Source organism: Pezoporus flaviventris, unplaced genomic scaffold (assembly GCF_033815535.1).
Source record: "Pezoporus flaviventris isolate CSIRO_AGI_PZ_B2104156 unplaced genomic scaffold, CSIRO_AGI_Pfla_v1 ptg000030l, whole genome shotgun sequence".
NCBI classification, from domain to species: Eukaryota; Metazoa; Chordata; class Aves; order Psittaciformes; family Psittacidae; genus Pezoporus; species Pezoporus flaviventris.
The window spans coordinates 12,348,865-12,370,380 of record NW_026892578.1 but is presented as its reverse complement, the minus strand read 5'-3'; positions in this window follow the sequence as shown (position 1 = coordinate 12,370,380).

The following is a 21,516-nucleotide window of genomic DNA, read 5'->3' as shown; positions in this document are numbered from 1 at the left end:
TAATGTTCAGCTATTGAGTTAGAAATAGGCTTGGCACAAGGGGTTACCTAAAGCTCACACAAACCAGTTTTTCTAGATTGTGTGTGAGGAGTGTGGCTTAAAAGAATGGAAAATTACCAGAAGCAGCACAAAGACAGGTGTTAGTGGATAATCAGAAGGAAGGTTCGCAGAAACAACAGGGAAGCCTAATACAAGAGGATGGGAAAGACAAGCCTGCATGTCGAGGGGGGAGTTATAACAGGGTTCCTTTGTAAAGAGTGCAAAACATGAGTTACAAAGGCAAATCTGAGCTCCCTGTAAGCCGTTTTGTCCTGTCCAAGCGTAGTGAAGAAACTGAGGCAGAGAAATGTGCACAACATATATTATTTATATTTAAAAGCTATATATTTTTCATGCCACTACATAAGACTTTGGTCTTGGCTTTCTGTGTGGGGCATGTGCATGCAATGATATATGTGTAGTGTGGGTATGTGCATTGCATGTGCACGTGCATCACCTCATGTAAGTCCTCTGCCATTGAAGAGATAAGTGGTGAAATGGAAGGCTTTGCTTTCTGTCCTAAGGGAGGCGTTCAAAGCATGGGAGAGCTAGAGGCTAGCACCAGTGTTGTGGGTAGGGAGGCAGATCATCATCTCTCAAGACAGCCCATTAGATAATGATCAGTATAGATAAAAATTCATGAAGAGTTTACCCACACTAACTGGGGTAACATATGGTCTCTTGGACTTCTGACTATGCCAAATAGGCTCTTTACCTTCTCCTAACCTTGTCCAGCAGGACTGCACCAGTGCTTCTGTGAGCAGGGCTGCTGGTGGTTGCAGGGGATGTTGCACAGAGGTAATCCCATGAGGATTTATTTCCAGTGTCTTGTGAGTTGTTAGGGGATGAGGTGAATCCCATTGTATAACTGTACCCCACTGATGGCATTAACTGGTTTTCTGCTGGCTGTGGCATAGCTCAGGCTTAGATGTCTACACTGCAGTTGGCCACGTTCAGCGAGGTGATTCCCTTCACCTGGGAAGTTTTTTATGACTTTACTTAAATGAGGCTGCAGAAGTGCAAGATGTCATTAGCTGTAGTGGTGTCTTTCTATATAAAAAATGATCTGTTGAGGAAGCTGCTGAGCTAGGAGACAGGACTCTATTCACAAGACTGAGGACATCCCAACTGGTTTAGAGATTACTTATACACAGGAGAATGTATCAGTAGTGGTGATGGCTCAACAGGGAGGCAGCCACCGTTTGCCATAACACCAGAGTTACCCTGTCGCCTGGGTGCTGCGGGGCAGAGGAAGGATGTCTGGCAGGGCACAGGCAGCCGCTCAGGAAGGGGAGGGCAGGCTGGGGGGAAGGGGAACAAAAGGAAATCCATTGATGGAAAGCAGAAGGGGCTATGGTCTTGTTTTTATTTTTAACACTGGGCAGCTGTGAATTTTTACGCAGGATTATTTTAGATCTTGGGCCAGGCTGTTTCATGCTTCACTGATGCCTGAGTTTTCCCTCTAGTTGTCTGAATCCAAGTGATATTATTTGCAATTACTTCAAGAAAGCAGAAGCTCAAGAGGGAGTGTCCCTGGTTAATGGCTGTAATTTCTGTGCTGTGGCTGCCCAAAAGCTATTAAGGCTCTGCTATCTCTGGCTGCGGGCCAGTGGGAAAGATTCCTTCCAGAATTAATTGCATTTCCCACCTTATAAGTATTCCAGGGAGCAGGGAACAGGTTCACAACAGTTATATCACCTTGCAAGTAAATAGCAACGTCTTCTCATGTGTGTGGTAGAAGGGCAACACAAGCAAGAAGACAGACGTGCCACTGATTTTCAGGCCTCTGTCCATAACCAAAATTAGTAAAGACAGGTGAAAAAGAGAAAATAGCTCCAGTCTTAGTCTCATTCTTTTTTCCAGTATGGAAGAAGTGGGGGCTGCTTCTAAAAGCATTATTCATAGTGATGTGCAGAAACTGACAGCTCTTTGCTTTGCTGCACAAAAGGAAGATATGCAAGAAAACTGTAAACTCAGGGTCTTTGTCTTCATTTTATTTAAATGTTATTTTTATAGAGCTACCTTGACTGCTTCTATATTGTATGGTGAGTAGGTGCACAGATTTGAACTTGCCCCTTACCTACATGTTTGGGTGCAGCCTTTGAGCAAGGCTAGCTGAGCTCAGACTGTCTCCAGCACAGGTCCCTTGCTTGCAGGAGAACCATGTAATTCCCTGCCTGGTCCACTCCCATGTGTCACATGTGTTTCGTCACAGCAGCCACTGATGGGAGTGCCATCTGTGGCAGGATGCCAGGCCACACATCACAAGGGCAGATGGGAATTTTCAGGCAGTTGTAGCACATCCCACCAATGCAATATGAGGGGTGCACTGCACAGAGCTTGTGGCCACTTCTGGTGACCAGTGTGGCCCTGGAGCAAAGAGCACAACAAGCCCCAGCCCCTGGCCTGGCACCAAAAGGCACTATCTAGATTTGGCAGATTTGTGAGGTCTGTTCATGAAAAACAGCCTGTAAAGCTAAATGGCATGATGGCTGTCCCTTATCATGCTGTTGAGTCAAGGAGCTGTGCCAGCCACCCCCTGGCATAGGCTTTATCCATGTGGATGTCCCAGGTCCATGCAGAGCAGCTGCTCCTTCCCCCTTTTCAGGGAGGGAAGGAGGCATTGCCTGAGAAAGCTTCCTCCCTCCATTCCTCCCTCTCTGTATAATGCGCTTACAGGGTGGATTGCAATCTGGCCCTATAGGTTTCTGCTTGGTAAATTTGGTATTTTTATGAGCGGGCACATTAAGACATTATGCATTAATAACATTTTAATTAGATGCATTCAACAGACCTGAAATGGTGGCTAGATAGCAAGAACCAGGCAAAAGGGAAGAAAGTATAAAGAGGAAAGAAGAAAAAAGGCCCAAACCAACAAAATCCCTTTTCTTTTCCTCTTTCTTTTAACACCGAAGTGCCAAATAGCTCAATGCTGAGACCTTTTGTAAGCTGCCATGAAAATTTTCATGTTAAAAAAGATACCAATTTATTAAAGCACTGGGCTCATTTTATCAGCTGTCTCTTGATCTCTTCCTTTACAAGGGAACAAATACAAATAGAAAATGAACTATTTGTGTTACATAAATGGCAGCAGGAAATTCTGCTACTGCATGGTTCTATGTAGCCAGCTACTGTCCTCTGGTTCAGATCTATTCAATTTTGCTCTATTGCACCAAGACAGATGTATAATATTATTGATAATATTTGTACATGACAGGTTGGGTAAATGAGCTTAATGATATTTGAGAAGGAGCCACATTCCTCTTTCTTCACCTGTCAATCAAAAAGTAATTCATTCAACACCCCTAATGAGCTTGGGTGACGACTCATGGTACAGGGCCCATGCTGAAAACATGCACTGGACTCAGCATCTGATCAGTGTTATGAGTCATGGGCCAGATCCCCAGAGAGATCCAGATGTCTGACTGATGTCTTACATCCCCACATTGCTGCTCGGTTGCATATAACCACAGAATAAAGTCAGTTCTTTCAGGGTCTGTGTTTCTGTCTCTGAAATCACTGAAGTACCTACTCTGCCATCTCTACACATGCGTATGCTCATCCTTGCCAACATCTTGTGCTTGATAACAAGAGGGAATCACAGACTTTGGCTGCTTCACCTCCATAACCCAGCACAGAAACTTATGGTGGGATAAAAGGAATGAGATGCCACCTTAAACCCAGCAGCTGTGGGGAAGCCCACACATGCAGTGTGGACACTCTTCCCATACCTTCCCCACAGAGAAGCAGGGATGGGACTGTCCACCACAAGGGGCTCATTCAACTCATGAGGTGTAGAGCCCTGGTAGACAGGCACACTATTGCGATCTCTCCTAGCTAAACTGTTCTGCTTGGCATAAATAATTAAATGCTATTAGGTCACACAAGAAGAAAGTGAGATTAGCTTGGGAAGGCACTCACTTGGGAGACAGAATAGTTAGATTGAAATCCCTGTTTGGGTATTTAATTATTTATACTAAATGGGACATTTTTGACAGAAGAGATTAAGAGACACCCACCTAATTTAGTAGCCTGCTTATCACCAAATTTAGCAGCAGTCAGGCAGAACATTAACATGCCTACTAGTATATATCTGCTGGTATACATGTACCTGGTTTTTTGTTTACCGTTCTCAAGTTGGTAAAAAAGGCACAATGTTTGCTTTGTCACAGCTCTAACATCAGTAATGCAAACAGCGTTGTTATAACAGAACATTAGTAATTCTCTAGTAAGAAATCATCTGACTTCCAGTCATAGCCAGTGAATTAGTAAGATTATGCAGATAGATACACAGAAATGATTGAGTGCTTTGCAGACAAATGAAATTTTTAATTAATATTTTCTCCTGTGGGATGCAGTGAAAGAGGCAGTTTACAACGTGAGAGAGGTCATCCATACCAAAAAAGAAATCACAGATTTGATGATTTTGTTAGAGAGGATTTAAATTTGAGCTACATAAACAAAAGGATCCCATTTGTGTGATAGAAAATGTTTATTTAAAATCCAGAGTTTGCTTCCTTTATGTAACTTTGACCAAATGACCTTGGTGTTAACATATTAATGGAAAATATGATTTAGCTGGTGAGTGCTGCAAGTGGAAATAGCTATTGTTGGCTGTTTGCATGACAATGGAGAGCTGATGTGACAGCTGACTTGGTTGAACATGACATAGCTGTATTAACCCACAGTAGCAAAGTGTGGTGAAGTCCAGGCTGTGATCAGTGGAAAAGCATTGTAAAGATGGAGAGCTGGGATCCCGTACATGGGCAGACAACTTGCACTGCTCACTAAAGCAAGAGTGAGCAGTGATTTTTTGAGAATATTTCTGGAGTGGTACAGCTTACTGAAACCAGGGTTTTTCAATAGGCTTGGAGTATAACAGTAACACTTATTTATCACTGTGCACAATCCTGCTGAGGTTTCTGGGCAGCCAAGGGGCATGGATGGCCAAGGGAGCACTCCAAGACAAGAGGGTACAGCTGTGTCTTTCACATCTGCCCTGCTCTGATTCCCACAGTTGCATAGCTCTATCAAACCCCACAGCTGATCTCACATACCAGCTGTCTGAAGCCAGCACATTGCCACTGCTGTCACAGTTGCTGTCACAACCATGCAGGCTCCAGGCTCTCAAGACCTTCATTTTTCTCCAGGTCAAGAGCACTGCTTGTATTTTCAGGTGTGGCTAGAGCTTGAGAGGGACCACAGAGCAGAACTGCACATAGTGACTGCTCTTTTATGTTATGAACTGCACTTGAAATGTTGTTAAAATGGGAAGAAATAGCACTGTTGCTGTTAAGCAGAAGGTACACTGCCCATGTCAGGAAAGCCGTTTATCTCGATGTTTTCAAACTCCGAGATAATCTGGAAACTGCTTAAAACAGACACATATTCTGCTCATGTAATTTATTTTGCCTATAAGGCTCTCTGATTTCACTCCTTCAGTGCTATTAGCACTTCTCATGAACTATTTTCTTGTTAAAGCACCAGTGAGAGAGCTTTTATGTGCTTGCTACTGCTAAGAAGACTTCTTTGCATATCCATCACATATGATTTCCCTTATCTGTGTTTTTCAGACTATATCTTGGCAGTAATATACCACAGGTCAGTATTAGTGTTCCTAGTTCCTGATTAAGGCACTAGCCACATCAGTGTGCAAACCTTCAATAACACCTTGCCACATTTTATGCTTACATTAGACAAACAAGCTGTTTGAGGTTGCTTCCCAAAGGAGAAAATGACAAAGCTGGGGATGAGGGTCACTGTACAAGTTTGGAGCTCATTCACCACAAAAAAAGGGTCAGAAGTTTGTAAAAGGATCCTAATATTCTCTGATTTTAATAGTAGAAAGCAGAAACATGAGAATGTTCTGAGCACTACTCTTGTAGACAGGACTCAAAGTGAGCAAAAATGGCTCTACGTGACAAAAACTTCCAGGTGTCCCTTCGAATTCTGGTTTGCACAGCCTAAAGGTAGGGTGCAGGATCACATTTATTAGTATTTAGTTTCCTTACATCTGCTGCTGCTCTTTAGAGCTACTTATGCTTTCTTGCACCTGCAAACTGGGGCTGAAGAAAGGTGGAAACAAAGGTCAAAGCAGAAGGAAATCTTCCTTCTAGGAGCTTCTGTGCTTTGCTGTAATAGCCTCTTCTGCTCCCTCCTCAACACGAAGGTTATATAAAGTTCTCTCAGCTTCGTGGCAGTCTGAAAATGGGATGAGGACAATTGCAGTGTAAAATTGGCTTGCATGTGCACGGCAGACTGGATGGTGATGTGAAAGGAAGGTTGTGAGGGCTAATTTGATTAAAAGGCTGTGAAAGCAGCTCCTGAATGGGTATGTCTGGAATGAAAGGGCGTCTGGGGGGACCATTTTGCTGCAGGGTGGGGCTTTGGGCATTTGTCTTAGCATATGCTAGCTACAGAAATGCTAGGATTTAGGAGAACACATATGTCTTTACATCTGGGACAAGCCATATTTTCAGGGGTGTGCATGGGTACATCAGTAATTTCAAATTGTTTTTGTTTTATTTTGTGAAGGTAAGGGAAATTTTGGTTTTCCTTTTAGAGGCACAGTGATATTTTAGGAGTTCTGTACAAGACCTTTTCAGTATCAGTATATAGCATCTACCTACAACAGGCCTTCTTTATCATATTATCATTTAATAAAATATTTGCTATTATAATAAAGACAGCCCAGAACACAGAAAATTCATGAAGCTTACAGGATCATGTGAACACATTTCATATTCAGACATTATGATGGGCTCCAACCCGTGGGACTCTCAGATGTGGTCACAGTACAAACTGGTACGCTGACAGAAGCACTGTGCACTGGCAGCATGCTGCCAGCAGGTGCTTATGGTTAAAGACGTGATCCAGATTTGACATATTGCCACAGATATCTAAAGAAGGGAAACTGAAGCACATGTTGATTCATAAAATGCATAAAATTTTTCTTTTCTGCGTAATCTCTAATCAACTTGAAATTGTCTTTCTAAGGAGTTATTTGCTACCACAAACTCCAATGCTTTATTCATGAACATTGTTGAGTTGCCTGGGCAAAACCAGTCATAAGTCATTACTCACATAGCTGAAATTTTTGTCAACATCTTTCATTTCCAATTTGTATCAGGACAGGGCTTGCACTCAGAGTGACAGGTTGAAACCTGAGCAGGGCTTAAAGTGATTTCCGCGCACAAGAGAGCTCCTCTCCTTTGGTGGGAAGTACATGTGTGTGATACTCAGCAAATATTCACAATATTTATTGAGCATAAAGTTGCCTTCATTAGATGAATTTGTATCAGCAGAGTTATTATTCATATGCAAGAGACATAAATAATAGAGCCAGAAGACCCCAGTGTGCTGCAGTATAAAAGCCACATGATATATAGGGATTTGTGTGGAGAGAATTAGTGCTATGCAGTGATTTGTTAATGAAAATGTGCAATTTAAGGAACAATCATTTCTAAGAACGGATAAAAGGGCCTTTAAGTAGGAATCTTGTATCAAGTGGAAGTGGTACAGACTGACTTTAAGAGTCTGATTTATATTTAATGAGAAAGCAGGAGTGCAAAAACAAGCCTTTCAAAAGCGAGGAAAAGCAAGCCTGTCCCTCACCCAAACCTCAGGAAACAGGGTCAGGCTCCAGGGGAAAGAAAAGGAATTTATGTAAATAGACAAAATCCAGCCGGAGGTTTAGTTGAAATATTTGATCCTCTAAAATCTGAAACAAAAACCTTCTGCAGAGCTGACTGCCTAGATTCTGGGGCTTGGTAGAGTAGTATGTTCCCTTGTGTTTTTATTCATGTCACCATAATGAAAGCAGACTTGCTTTTTTAATAATATATACTTCATATAATTTATCACATAGTAAGAGGAACTGAAATGAAATGAACATCATTTGCAGCAGGTTTATTTAAAGGGAGCCTCATACTAAAGAGAGTGTCCATTAGAGCTGTAAGGGTTTTTCAACACAAGGAATGGAAAAATTAGCAGAAAGTACATTTTCATTGTAAGCAAAATACCTTTAAAAAGCCCTGTAAACAGATGGAGGCCTTGCACTGGCAAAGTACATGCTAGCCTTGGGATGTCGCATTTCCAAAACCCAGGAGCTGGAAACCATGAGTCTTTTTATGACAAATCATATCTGTGAGCAAAACAGACTTTGCTTTGGCATTTCCCTGAGCAATGTCTGGGTGTAAAAGGAACAAGATTTGGGGTTTGCCTTGTCACACCATCCCTGCCATAGAGATATTGGAGGAGCTGTCAGCCCATTTGACACCTCTTTCAGCAGCTCATGCAAAGGACAGCCATTAGTTACTGCTGGCAAGCAGAAGTCAATTTATCCCCATAACAAAAGGCTACAGACTGCAGTTGGATCTGGAGAATAAGTAAGTGGGAACAATTCAGGAGTAGAGGGAGTCAAACTGTAGAAATGTCCCTGATAAAATGTTACTTGTCATATAAACTTTTGGGATGGATTTTCTTCCATCATCTTGTTCTAAGACTGATTCAAATGATCACAGCAACCATTTGCTGCTGACTACTTTTACGTCTTGTACAACAAAACACCCGACAGAGTGTCAGACACCAGCTGATCAGGGCAGGAAGCATTTGCCCTGGATATTAAAGCAGATTGCTGCCCTGCACTTCTGTTAAAACATGAGAAAGTCACAAAATATTTAAATACATATCTTCCTCTCTTCTTGCTTGTCCTACTTAATATGGCCCCTTTGCAGTATGCACAGGACATGTCATTGCAGTAGAAAGCAAATAATTTAGGATTAGGCTGCCCTTCCACACATGCCTCTTCCACAGATTGCTTGGTTACAGACCTCTACTTAGCAAAGCTAAGTGACAAGGGACACCACAACAAGTAGCAGTGTATTTTTCATGCCTCAACTATTGTTAAGTCCTTCTGCTATGGGCTGCTTATGATCCAGCTCTCCAAATGAATGTAAGCGCAGAATTCAGCTGCCTGATTTACAAGTGCAAGGAAGCCTTAATCATGTTTACCCCATTATTAACTTCGCATTGTTTGCATTGCCTTTCCATCCCTATCTGAGTGCAATGGAAGAACACAGTCCTCCACTAACTTTTGTTTATGGTTCTTAATGTTATTTTGGTGAATGGAAAAAGAAAAGGAAAATGACAGAGTATATAACATCTAACAGCAAATATTATCAACATTTTTTTGTAGTAGAAATAGGTCCCTGACATAAGGAGGAGTTCTGTGAAGCTTGGAAATACAAAGGATGAAATCCATATACTTTCATGCCATCCTGGTGTCACAGCAGAAGCAAGCTTTTTTTTAGGCACCTACATTTCCCTTGATGGTGGGAAATGCAGCCTTAAAAAGCGGAGAGTTCTATGAAATGGATAAGGAAAGGTGGGCCGACTTTGACAGATTATTGTTATACTAGAAGAAAACTCATTCCAGAAGATGAATGCCAGCAGCCATATGAGCATGCAGCTGGACAAAACATCTGTGTTTCAAAAACACAGTGGGAAGTGACCATATGCACAAGGAATCCTAATTCCTTTGTTTAAAGCTAAACATGAAACTAACAGGAAGCCTTCCTAGGGATTAAAACCAGAGCTTCACTGCAATACCTGATAACCAAACAGGTACAAGCTGTTTAGACATGGTTAAAGTTTGCATAACAGAAGATCATGATACCTAAATTTTTTTTTCTGGAAGTCAAAAAGTTTTTATTTTTAGAAGTGTGCACAAGCCAGAAGGAAGCATTCCATTTGAGAGACAAACCAAGGACAGAGTTGTCCATTGCTCCAGAAGCAGGTGTAAGACTGGGACAGTAGACATCCTCATGGTTTTATGGGACTCTGTGAGATTAGGGACCCCTGTGACCAGCTGAGCTGCAATTTCAGCTGCAGATCTTTGTAGCCCAGAACATTTTTTTTTTTTTTTTAATTGAGAAACATGAACTGGGACCTAGTAGTAATTAGCTGGAGCTCTAACAGTCAAACTACACAGCAATGTTCAGACATGGACTTGATTCTGCTGGTAAAACACCCTCATGCCAATGCTTTCAAATAAAGCAGAGCACAAAGTATTTTCCTGGGTCTGTACAGTTCTCTGCCAAGAAGGATCTGACTTTCTTAAGAACTGTAAATTGTCCCAGTACCTTCTAAGTTAATTAACTGTGCAATGGACCAGGTGTTACTCCATGATTAGTTTGTGCACAGGATCTTTAACTAGCACAGTGAAGAGAGACAAAGCCCTCCACTCCTACTTGTGTGCCTATAAGGAATCTGAGCAGGATTCAGACCTCAGCACTAACTGCAATAATACCTGTAGCTTTGAGGGAAGGATTCAGTTTACCTAATTCAAGTTGCTTGGCAGGTAGGTGCCCAGCCTAAGATAGTTGTGTGGGTTCTTTCTGTAGTTAGTGGAGAGGTGGTGGGGAAGGAATAGGAAAGAGAATGGGGAAACCATTTAATGTCATACAGTTTTTGCAGAAAGTATTAATGCTGAGAAGCAAGTGCACTTTAAGGTAGTCTTCCCACCCCTTCTTCTGTCTGGTGACCTCTGTCTCCCTGCTGTGCCTCAAGATTGTTCCCCACAGTGATGTGACCTTGATAAAGTGAAGTGAGCAGCGCACACACTCTTACCACACAGAAGAAGCTAGGAGGAAACAAGGACTGTGGAAGAGTTGAAAAGTAAGCTCTGTGAGAAGGGATAGTTGCAAAACTGTACAGGGAGATAATACACAATTTGCTTGAAGTACTGAACACATCTCTTGTCTGACTGGTGCCCCAGTGTCTCAACAATAACTCAAGAAAAGCAATGTTCTCGCTTCAAAAAGCAAATAATTGCCATGAAGGAATTTCCTTTGTTAGTTTTTATCTTCATGTCTTAAATCTAATTAAGTTTCACTATGATTAGCAGTTGCAGACCTTAATTCAGGCACTTAACTGTTTAATCTACTCCTAAACTCAGATTTTAGAGGTAAGATAATAAAATCTCGACCTCTGATGAGAAAAAACACAAACACAAAAAGAAAAATCAAAACCCTTATGTTCCACCCACTCCCTGGGCAAAAGCAGCATTTTGACTGAGAGAATTCTGCCTCCTGATTTTCTGCTGCTAAACTTTGGCCACCATCAATCATATTAGTACCTCACTCCATTTCAGAGGAACTGTGGGCCAAGTGCAAGGTCCTACACCTGGGTTGGAGCAATCCCAGGCACAGCTACAGGTTGGGCAGAGAAGAGATTCAGAGCAGCCCTGCAGAGAAGGACTTGGGGGTGTTGGTTGATGAGAAAATGAACATGAGCTGGCTTCAGTGTGCGCTCGCAGCCCAGAAAGCCAACCGTATCCTGGGCTGCATCAAAAGGAGCGTGACCAGCAGGTCCAAGAAGGTGATCCTGCCCCTCTACTCTGCTCTTGTGAGACCTCACTTGGAGTATTGTGTGCAGTTCTGGTGTCCTCAACATAACAAGGACATGGAACTGTTGGAACAAGTCCAGAGGAGGGCCACGAGGATGATCAGGAGACTGGAGCACCTCCCGTATGAAGACAGGCTGAGGAAGTTGGGGCTGTTCAGCCTGGAGAAGAGAAGGCTGCATGGAGACCTCATAGCAGCCTTCCAGTATCTGAAGGGGGCCTATAGGGATGCTCGAGAGGGACTCTTCATTAGGGACTGTAGTGACAGGACAATGGGTAACGGGTTAAAACTTAAACAGGGGAAGTTTAGATTGGATATAAGGAGGAAATTCTTTCCTGTTAGGGTGGTGAGGCACTGGAATGGGTAGCCCAGGGAGGTTGTGAATGCTCCGTCCCTGGCGGTGTTCAAGACTGGGTTGGACGGGGCCTTGGGTGATATGATTTAGCATAAGGTGTCCCTGCCCATGGCAGGGAGGTTAGAACTAGATGATCTTAAGGTCCTTTCCAACCCTAACGATTCTATGATTCTATGATTCTATAAGATAAGCCTCAGCAAGGACAAGTGAGAAAGAACTTGAGCCTTCAGTGGCTGCATGTGGAGGGGGAAAGAAAGAAGTTACTCTTTTAGTAATTCAGCTTAGACTTTTCTCTCATCTATTTATTACCATTTGAGCCCCACAAAGGTTTTACTAACCCTAATCCACTTATTAAACAAGATCCTGCAGTCACGCATGTGCGTGAAACTCTACAGTAGTTCCACTAGAGCTCCCGCTGCTGCTTTATTCACTTGACCAGGCAATTTTTACTCACATGAACACATCTAGAACACGTTACTTGCATGAATAGCTCCAGATTTTTCTTCTAGGCTGGCAGCCTCAGTGCCAGGTTCAGACACCTGCATCCACTTGACTACAGTGTAGGCACTGTGAGCCTGGTGTACAAGCTCCTGCTGTAGGCAGTGGAGAGCTGGGTCTTGATTAATTGCTTTCATTATCTGACAGGGCCAAAGACATATTTGATTACTTCTGGAATGCCTAATGGCACAGAGCACTTAAATTCAAGCAACAGACTCACAGACCTGAGCCTTGATCAGTTCAGCCAAGGGGGCTTAAAGGGGGCTTCATGGCACAAGCAAGGTGCTCAGCTGAGGGTGAAGTCAAAGGGGACTCTAGACGCCTTGAACTGTGTACTGGCTGGACCTTCACTACCATGGGCCCGTAGCATGTCCGAGTCATTTTACTGAGTTGGGCTATTGCTGTGCAAGTGAATGCTGCTCCCAGAAACATGCAGTTCGAGTTGAATTTAATTTTACTTTTCTAGTGAATGCATCTTTGTCATTCCTGCCTCATCAGGCAGGGAAGCCCCTGCCCTGCTGCAGAGAGCAGGCCCTGATGGTTCTGTAGGTTGAGAAGCACTTAGTGCCTGGCAGAAAACTGGAATCACTGGCAACCAGTTGAGGAGTTTAGGATTTTTGGAGACATTCCCTTAATGAGGCATCAAGTGTCTTTCTTGGGCAGGGACTAGGTCTGGAATAGCTCAGAGCTACTTTGCCTTGATTGAAATTACTGCCCATACCTGGACAAAGAGGTCCCAAACAACCTTGAGCAAACCACATAGTGCACCTACCCGTTATTGCTTATATGGGCTAAGAAATGTGCTTGAAAACTGTGATCACAGGCCCTGAAGACTGTTTTGCAATCTAGTTCCATTTCCTAGAACACTAGGATACATTTTTATCAGCTTTCCATGTACAATTGTCTTCTCCATTCCATTATTTTATTGGTGGACTGCTATGGCATAGTTATATTAAGTTGCTCTTGCTGTATACATGTGTTGTTGCAGAAAGAGGTTCTGGCATACCTCTGTGCTCTCAGGGGGGCACAGGGCTGCTTTTCAGTACCTGGAGAGCTGGGATATCTTCAGAACAAGAGATGCAGAGAGATACAGGCCATTTTTGGAAGTGCCTATCAGCTGCCTGCAGGGCTGCAGTCGTCCCACAGAGAAAGGAGCATGTCGTACACCTGGGTTTGAAATAAAGCTGGGTCTGACTCATGGCCTCACATAGTTTTCTGTGCTGTGTGAGGCAGGACATGAAGTGAGGTAGCCAAGAGACAACTCTGGGCTAGAACCCATGCAGCTACGTTAGTGCACTTCTGTGTTTGAACTAATAGATCCTGCTTTACAGCATGCTCCTTTGCTAGTGTTTAAGTTCAAAAAGATTTTGGGGCTGGTGGATGTCTGGTACCTGAGGATCTTGAAGATGGATGAGCAAGCTTGTGTTTGCAGCCACTTGAATAGGTAGAAGGGTCTGTCCCTTACTTCATAGCTGTCTTAAAGTACTTTTCTGCTCCCAAGGAAATGGATCTATTTAACCCTGTGAAGACCTCAGTTATTGCAGCTGTAGGGAGTTGCATCAGAGGGGCAGGTGTACTGGGAAGATAAAAAGGATGCTGGAGCCCCTTCTCCATACCCCCAGGCACTATGGCAATTCATGGTCATGATGGGCCCGCACAGCTGCCATCCTGGAGCTCTGAGATGGATGCCTACACCAAGATAAAAAGACATATAATATATACAGAGCAGGTACAGAGGAACTACAGAGCAGTGACTTTCCATGTATAACAGGACACTCTAATGTTCCCAGTTTACACTGCTTTAAGCCTCAGAGCACTTTTGGTCAGAGCATATCTTCTCTAGTTTGAAGACCAGAGGGAGAATCCACCATTCTTTTTCATTTGTTCCACTGTCTGATCTACTTTGCTATTAAAAAATAGGACTTGCCTTAAAAAATAGAAAATTTATAAGTTGGAGACAGTTAAATCAGACCTAAGTAAAATTCAAGAGTGCGTGAACTGTGTCCATTCCAAGATCCTGTTATTGCCCACAACTTATCAAGTAGTATTGCTTCTGGCAGTGTCTGTCCCTGAAATAAAAGGACCTCAATTTAAAGAATCATTTAGTTTCTCACATAAAAAAATGATGAAATATTAAAACATATATGAGAAATGAAGACTCCACCTGCCTTGTAAAAATAAGTCCTGGTAGGACTGTCTTCCTGATGGGAAATCCCTTGTTCGTCTGGGCAGGATCACTTCTCATCTCTAGAGATGGGAAAGAAAGTCTATCCTGACACCTCTCCCAGTCTGGCCCACTGGGTAGAACAGCTTCATAGTAATAGGGATCCCAGCAATCACAATTTATAGAATCATAGAATCATAGAATAGTTAGGGTTGGAAAGGACCTTAAGATCATCTAGTTCCAACCCCCCTGCCATGGGCAAGGACACCTCACACTAAACCATCTCACCCAAGGCCTCGTCCAACCTGGCCTTGAGCACTGCCAGGGATGGAGCATTCGCAACCTCCCTGGGCAACCTATCCCAGTGCCTCACCACCCTAACAGGAAAGAACTTCCTCCTTATAACCAGTCTACACTTCCCCTGTGTAAGATTTAACCCATTACCCCTTGTCCTATTACTACAGTCCGTGAATAAGAGTCCCTCTCGAGCATCCCTATAGGCCCCCTTCAGATACTGGAAGGCTGCTATGAGGTCTCCACGCAGCCTTCTCTTCTCCAGGCTGAACAGCCCCAACTTTCTCAGCCTGTCTTCATAACAGGAGGTGCTCCAGTCCCCTGATCATCCTCGTGGCCCTTCTCTGGACTTGTTCCAACAGCTCCATGTCCTTGTTATGTTGAGGACCCCAGAACTGCACACAATACTCCAGGGGAGGTCTCACAAGAGCAGAGTAGAGGGGCAGAATCACCTCCTTTGAATTGCTGGTCACACTCCTTTTGATGCAGCCCAGGATACGGTTGGCTTTCGGGGCTGCAAGTACACACTGAAGCCGGCTCATGTTCATTTTCTCATCAACCAGGACCCCCAAGTCCTTCTCCACAGGGCTGCTCTGAATCTCTTCTCTGCCCAACCTGTAGCTGTGCCTGGGATTGCTCCGACCCAGGTGTAGGACCTTGCACTTGGCATGGTTAAACTTCATGAGGTTGGCATCAGCTCATGTCACAAGTGTGCCAAGGTCCCTCTGGATGGCATTCCTTCCCTCCAGGGTATCAACCGAACCACACAGCTTGGTGTCATCGGCAAACTTGCTGAGGGCACACTCAATCCCACTGTCCATGTCACCAACAAAGACGTTGGACAGGACCGGTCCCAACACTGATCCCTGACGGACACCACTCGTTACTGGTCTCCAGCTGGACATTGAGCCATTGACCACAACTCTTTGCATGCAGCTATCCAGCCAGTTCTTTATCCACCGAGTGGTCCACCCATCAAATTGATATCGCTCCAATTTAGAGACAAGGATGTCATGTGAGACAGTGTCGAACGCTTTGCACAAGTCCAGGTAGATGACATCAACTGCTCTATCCCTGTCCATCAGTTCTGTAGCCCCATCATAGAAGGCCACCAAATTGGTCAGGCAGGATTTCCCCTTAGTGAAGCCATGCTGGCAGTCACCAAGCACCTTGTTGTTTTTCATGTGCCTTAGCAAGCCTTCCAGGAGAATCTGCTCCAAGATTTTGCCAGGCACAGAGGTGAGACTGACTGGTCTGTAATTCCCCAGGTCATTCATTTTCCCCTTCTTGAAAATGGGGGTTATATTTCCCTTTTTCCAGTCATCGGGAACTTCACCTGACTGCTATGATTTCTCAAATATGATGGCCAGTGGCTTAGCAACTTCATTTGCCAGCTCCTTCAGGACCCATGGATGGATCTCATCAGGACCCATGGACTTGTGCATGTTCAGATTCTTAAGATGGTCTCGAGCCAGTTCCTCTCCTACAGTGGGCCCAAGGTCTTCATTCTCACAGTCCCTGCATCTGCCTTCCAAGAGTTGGGTGGTTTGGTCAGAGGCTTTGCTAGTGAAGACAGAGGCAAAGAAGTCATTCAGAACCTCAGCCTTCTCCAAATCCAGGGTAACCAGCTCTCCTGATAGCTTCCGGAGGGAGCCTACATTGTCCCTAGTCTCTTTTTTATTTGATACATACCTGTAGAATCCCTTCCTGTTATCCTTAACATGCCTAGCCAAGTTTAATTCTAACTGGGCCTTAGCTTTCCTAACCTGGTCCCTAGCTTCCCGGACAACATCCCTGTATTCTTCCCAGGCCACCTGTCCTTGCTTCCACCTTTTATAAGCCTCTTTTTTCATTTGAATTTTCCTCAGCAGCTCCTTATCCATCCAAGGAGGTCTCCTGGCCCTCCTGCTGCACTTCCTTCTAGTTGGAATGCAACACTCCTGAGCTTGTAGCAGGTGATCCCTGAATATCATGCAACAGTGTTGGGCCCACCTGCCCTCTAGGGCTGTATCCTATGGAACCTTCCAAAGCAGGTTCCTGAAGAAGCCAAAGTCTGCTCTCTTGACGCCCAGGGCAGTGAGCTTGCTGCGCGCTCTTCTCACTGTCCTGAGGACCTCGAATTTGACCATCTTGTGATCGCTGCAACCAAGGGTGCCCTGGAATGTCACATTTCTAACGAGCCCTTCCCTGTTGGTGAGCACGAGGTCAAGCATGGCACCTCTCCTTGTCTGCTCCCCTATTACTTGCAGAAGGAAGTTGTCTTCCACACAATCGAGGAACCTCCTGGATTGCTTGTGGCGGGCCGTACTGTCCTTCCAACAGATGTCAGGGTGGTTGAAGTCCCCCATGAGAACAAGGGCCTGCGAGCGTGAGGCTGTTTCTATCTGTCTATAGAGTGCTTCGTCTGCAGAGTCTGCTTGGTCAGGTGGTCTGTAACAGATTCCCACAGTAATGGCCTCCATAGCTGTTCTCCCTTTAACCCTGACCCACAAACTCTCTGTGGACTGCTCACCTGTCCCCAGACAGAGTTCCATACTCTCCAGCCTATCTCTAACATAAAGGGCAACTCCCCCTCCCTGCCTGCCAGGCCTGTTTTTCCTAAAGAGCCTGTAACCTTCCATTCCAACACTCCAGTCACAGGAGCCATCCCACCACGTTTCTGTGATACCTATTATATCACACCACCATAGACATGCCCACATCTCTAATTCCTCTTGTTTGTTCCCCATGCTACGCGTGTTTGTACAGAGGCATCTGAGCCGAGCTCCAAATGAAGCTGACTCATTGGCTGGAGTGGCTGGGATATCTCTACATTGCTCTGAGCATTTATTATAGGTTCTGGCAACTGACTGGGTGTGTTGGGATGGAATGATGCCCCCCTCCCCCAAGGTCTAGTTTAAAGCCTCCTTGACCAGTCTGGCAAGCCTCCTACCAAAACTGCTCTCGTAGAGCAGCTCCACCAGCCCCCACTAGACCTGGCCTACAAACTTGGGTCCCATGTTCAAGACACGCAAACCCCTGACTATGACACCACCCTTTTAACCAGTTATTAACCTGGCTAATCCTCCTAGCCTTTTTGGGGTTCTCCCCTGTATCCTGTAGAATTATTGAAAAGACAATCTGAGCTCCAGAGCCCCTAACCACCTCTCCCAGGGCTCTGTAGTCCTTCTTTATGTTCTCCAGGCTACTGTTACCTATATCCCTAGCACCCACATAGATCACTAGAAGTGGGTGATAGTCAGTGGGGCTTCCTGGAGCAGGCAGCCTCTCTGCAACATCCCTGATCTGTGCCCCTGGCAGGCAACACACCTCCCTTGAGATGGGGGACCCCATAACATTATTTTATTGTACTGCTGACCTTGTGGCAGAGCACAACACCATGCATAAGGCTACAATCCCCTCGGCTTTGAAGCACAGGTAATGCCATAGAAAAGGCTGGGCACTGAGATTTTCAGTGAGGAATCTGTGCTCCATCAGTAAACTGCCATTTTGCATGTGTGTTCTTCACTCCCCCTTCTCCTGTATAGCTGTCATGCAATCTTTCTGGCACTATTCCCTTATGTGTTTTTTCAGCGCATAATGGAGCAAGGCCTGCTATACAAATAATTACATGCTGTTAAATATAGATGTTGGCTTCTGTGATGCCATCAACCACCAAGAAAGTGTACCTCACTGTTTTGAAACTACAATATGGTATTAGAGGGACTAAACAGTTAAATTCTGATAGAATCAGAATCAGAAATTTTGCTTCAACACTTCCCCTTCCCTTTGTTTCTAACCTTGGTTTCCTGTCATATGGTATCCTGTCCCCACCCCATGCTTCACTGCTGGCTGCTGACCTAGTAGTACTTATATGTGCGTGGAAGCATGGCAGCTAGCCTCCAGGAGCATCACTGCTCTCCACAGCAAGGCTTGGTGATGCTGAGGCATTTCGATGTCACTCGTGCTGTCTTCCTGGAAAGGAGGGTGGTTTTCAGGCTCAACATCCTTGTCCCAGAACCTGAAAATCGGTCCCTGAACTTCCCACTGCTGTGGCCTGGCAGATCTCCTCCACAATGGCAGGAAGGAGCTGGCTGCAGTCCTCCTGTTCTCATGTAGCCAGCACGTCTGCGGGCACTTGTTTCTAGCCCGTGTGCCTGCAGACAGCATGTTAGGAGAAACATCAGGAATACATCCAGCCAGCATTTATTGAACTGTAAATAACAGAGAGAACAAATTGCTAGTAGCAGGCAGGTTCTCTCCCTGGGCAGGTATAATGCCAGAGCAAAAGGGGAACAGAGAGCAGTGTGGGGCATGCAGGTATGATAGGAAACTTCGGCAGAGGCCACAGTGAGACCAGGGATCAAGCCGGTGGGATGCATATTTTGGAATTGTTTGGTGGGAGAGTATTAGTGCTGGTGTGGGGCTGCTGGACTTAATGCTGCCCGAAGTGTGGAGGGAGAGTGGGGACTTGAGCAGGAGGAATTATATGAATCATTTCAGGAAGAAAACAAGGACTGAAGCAGGTTCCCTGTTGGGGATGCCAAATAATAAAGCACTGAGGTAGTTTAAAAAATAAATGGCTGTTGCTCATTAGTTTCCTGTTTGTCATTTGCTGGATGAAATCAAATGGAGATTATGGGAAATGAAGGGGATTTTCTTTCAAATTCTGAGAACTGGGAGGACATGAAAAGGGGACAGGGTCAGGGAAAGGGGAAAAGGGAAAGGTTCACAGCAATGGCTTCCCCAAAAATGTCAGATGCAGGCATGTGCCAGTGTCCTGCAAGGTAGGCTCCATTGCAGAGGGGCAAAAGACTTGTGTGAGAACAGAGGAGTGGGGTGGAGGATCAGACCCCACCGTTCAGGTGCAGAACAACACCCATAACTGTATGGCGTGCTACAGCAGCATGCGGCTCAGGTCAAAATCAGGAAGTGGTCGAGGGAAAGAGCTGCCTAAATTTTCGTGACCCATATCATCAACTCCTCCTGGAATAAACAATGGTTTTCTTTTGTAGCAGATCTGTTTAGAAAGCTGCCCAGGAGAATTTAGTATCACAGAAAACATTTGAGCACAGTAACAGCCACTAACATAATGTGCTCAAGATCTTTTTTTGCTCTTGTGACCAGACTCAGGGCAAATTGCAAGTTTCAAGCTTGCCCTGAAATAGCAGGGGTGTATTTAATATAAAGTATCTATCCAGTTAAATCAGACTGGGCAAAAATATCTGCCCATATTTGGCAGCAGAATTAATTCATTCCTCAAGCGTAGTAGCAACCTGACTAATCAACTTGCCTGTTCTTAGCTACAGGCTCTCACTTGCTTTTAAAGACAGCCTTATCTCTGTAAACTGCCCGATTCTTTGAAGTTCTGTATCTAGGAAGAAGAAAATGAGCAAGAAAGGATTTATTCCTTTATTGGCTTTGCTTACTTACTACATATCAGACTCTAGATATCTTTTTCTTTCTTTATTTATTTCTTTCTGGTAGCGTCTTCTTTTCTTCAGAATGATTTTCATTAAAACATAGATGTATCTGTCTGTGTAAATATAGACAGATTGCTTGCAGGACAATAGCTTAACAATGCTGATAAACAGCAAAACCAGACCCATGGTTTTATGCTTTCTCCTTCAATTCTCTTCAACAATTTATATACAGGCATTTACTTGCCAGTTACCTTGCCCATTTTCATAGCTGGGACTTATTTTAATGTAAATAATACAATTTCTGTGGAACAGGATTGCATGCATTGCTTTTCGCATCTAGGATGAAAGATGTTTGTTTAGGAAGGTGAGGAATTAGGTGAAGGAATGACTCAGACAAAAAGCTGAAATTCCCAGCTGGCTCTCCCTTTCTCTTTTCAAGCATGGGAATCAGCAAAGATGATGCTATTTCCTTTAATGAAAAAAGGGACTTAACGTTCAAACAACAAGTATGCCTGTGATTAGTCTACGTGATTTAAGGTTTCTGGAATGAAGCAAGTTTGATGCCAAATATGGGGAGTTCCTTCCTAAATTGCATCATTGTTGCTCAGAGAGGTTACTTGCAGTTAGAATAAAAGGGTTAGGTGTTAACTTGAGAGCATCTTAAGCTATGAAGGCTGAGCTCTGTCAGTTTTAAGCCAGGAGGTTTGATCTCTTGGTCTCATTGAGCTGCAGTCTGGTAGCCCAAGAAGGAAGATGTGAAGCACTGCTTATGAACTGCCGATCCGTAGATTCCCTTTCTGATTCTGATGTATGGAGCAATGTGGGTGACAAATATGACACTTCACTCACTCTCTCTGACTATCTGGGTTTTATAATTTTTCTCTTGGTACCCAACTTTCTGGGAATTATAGGAATAAAAAAGTGCCATCTGAGGAAAACAGAAGGGTTCCATGGTAGTGGTAGGGAAGTACTGCCTGAAAACAGAATTCAGAGAAGATGAGTAAGTCTTGAGTGTGCTGGTGCAATATGAATGAATGTGTCAAAGATGTGTCAGTTGCCATCATGTTCTTGCATGCATTCAAAAGGAGGCCTTGGCAATATTTTCTCATTTAAGAGTACACCCCTCTACTTTCCTGCCACTGGAGATTTATTTTGGTTGAATTAGGTCTTGCAGAACTGGGAAAACAGTTTTCCAGGAGTGAGGGAGGAGGCACCTACCTAGCGAACTCTACGAGGCAGAGAACTGGTTTCTGCTTGGGAATAGAGTCAAGGCAGGGTTTCCTACCAAACAGAAAATTCTGTTTTAAACTGTTTTAGCAGTTACAGAATGTGAGGACACCGCTGGGGGAGAAGGGGCTG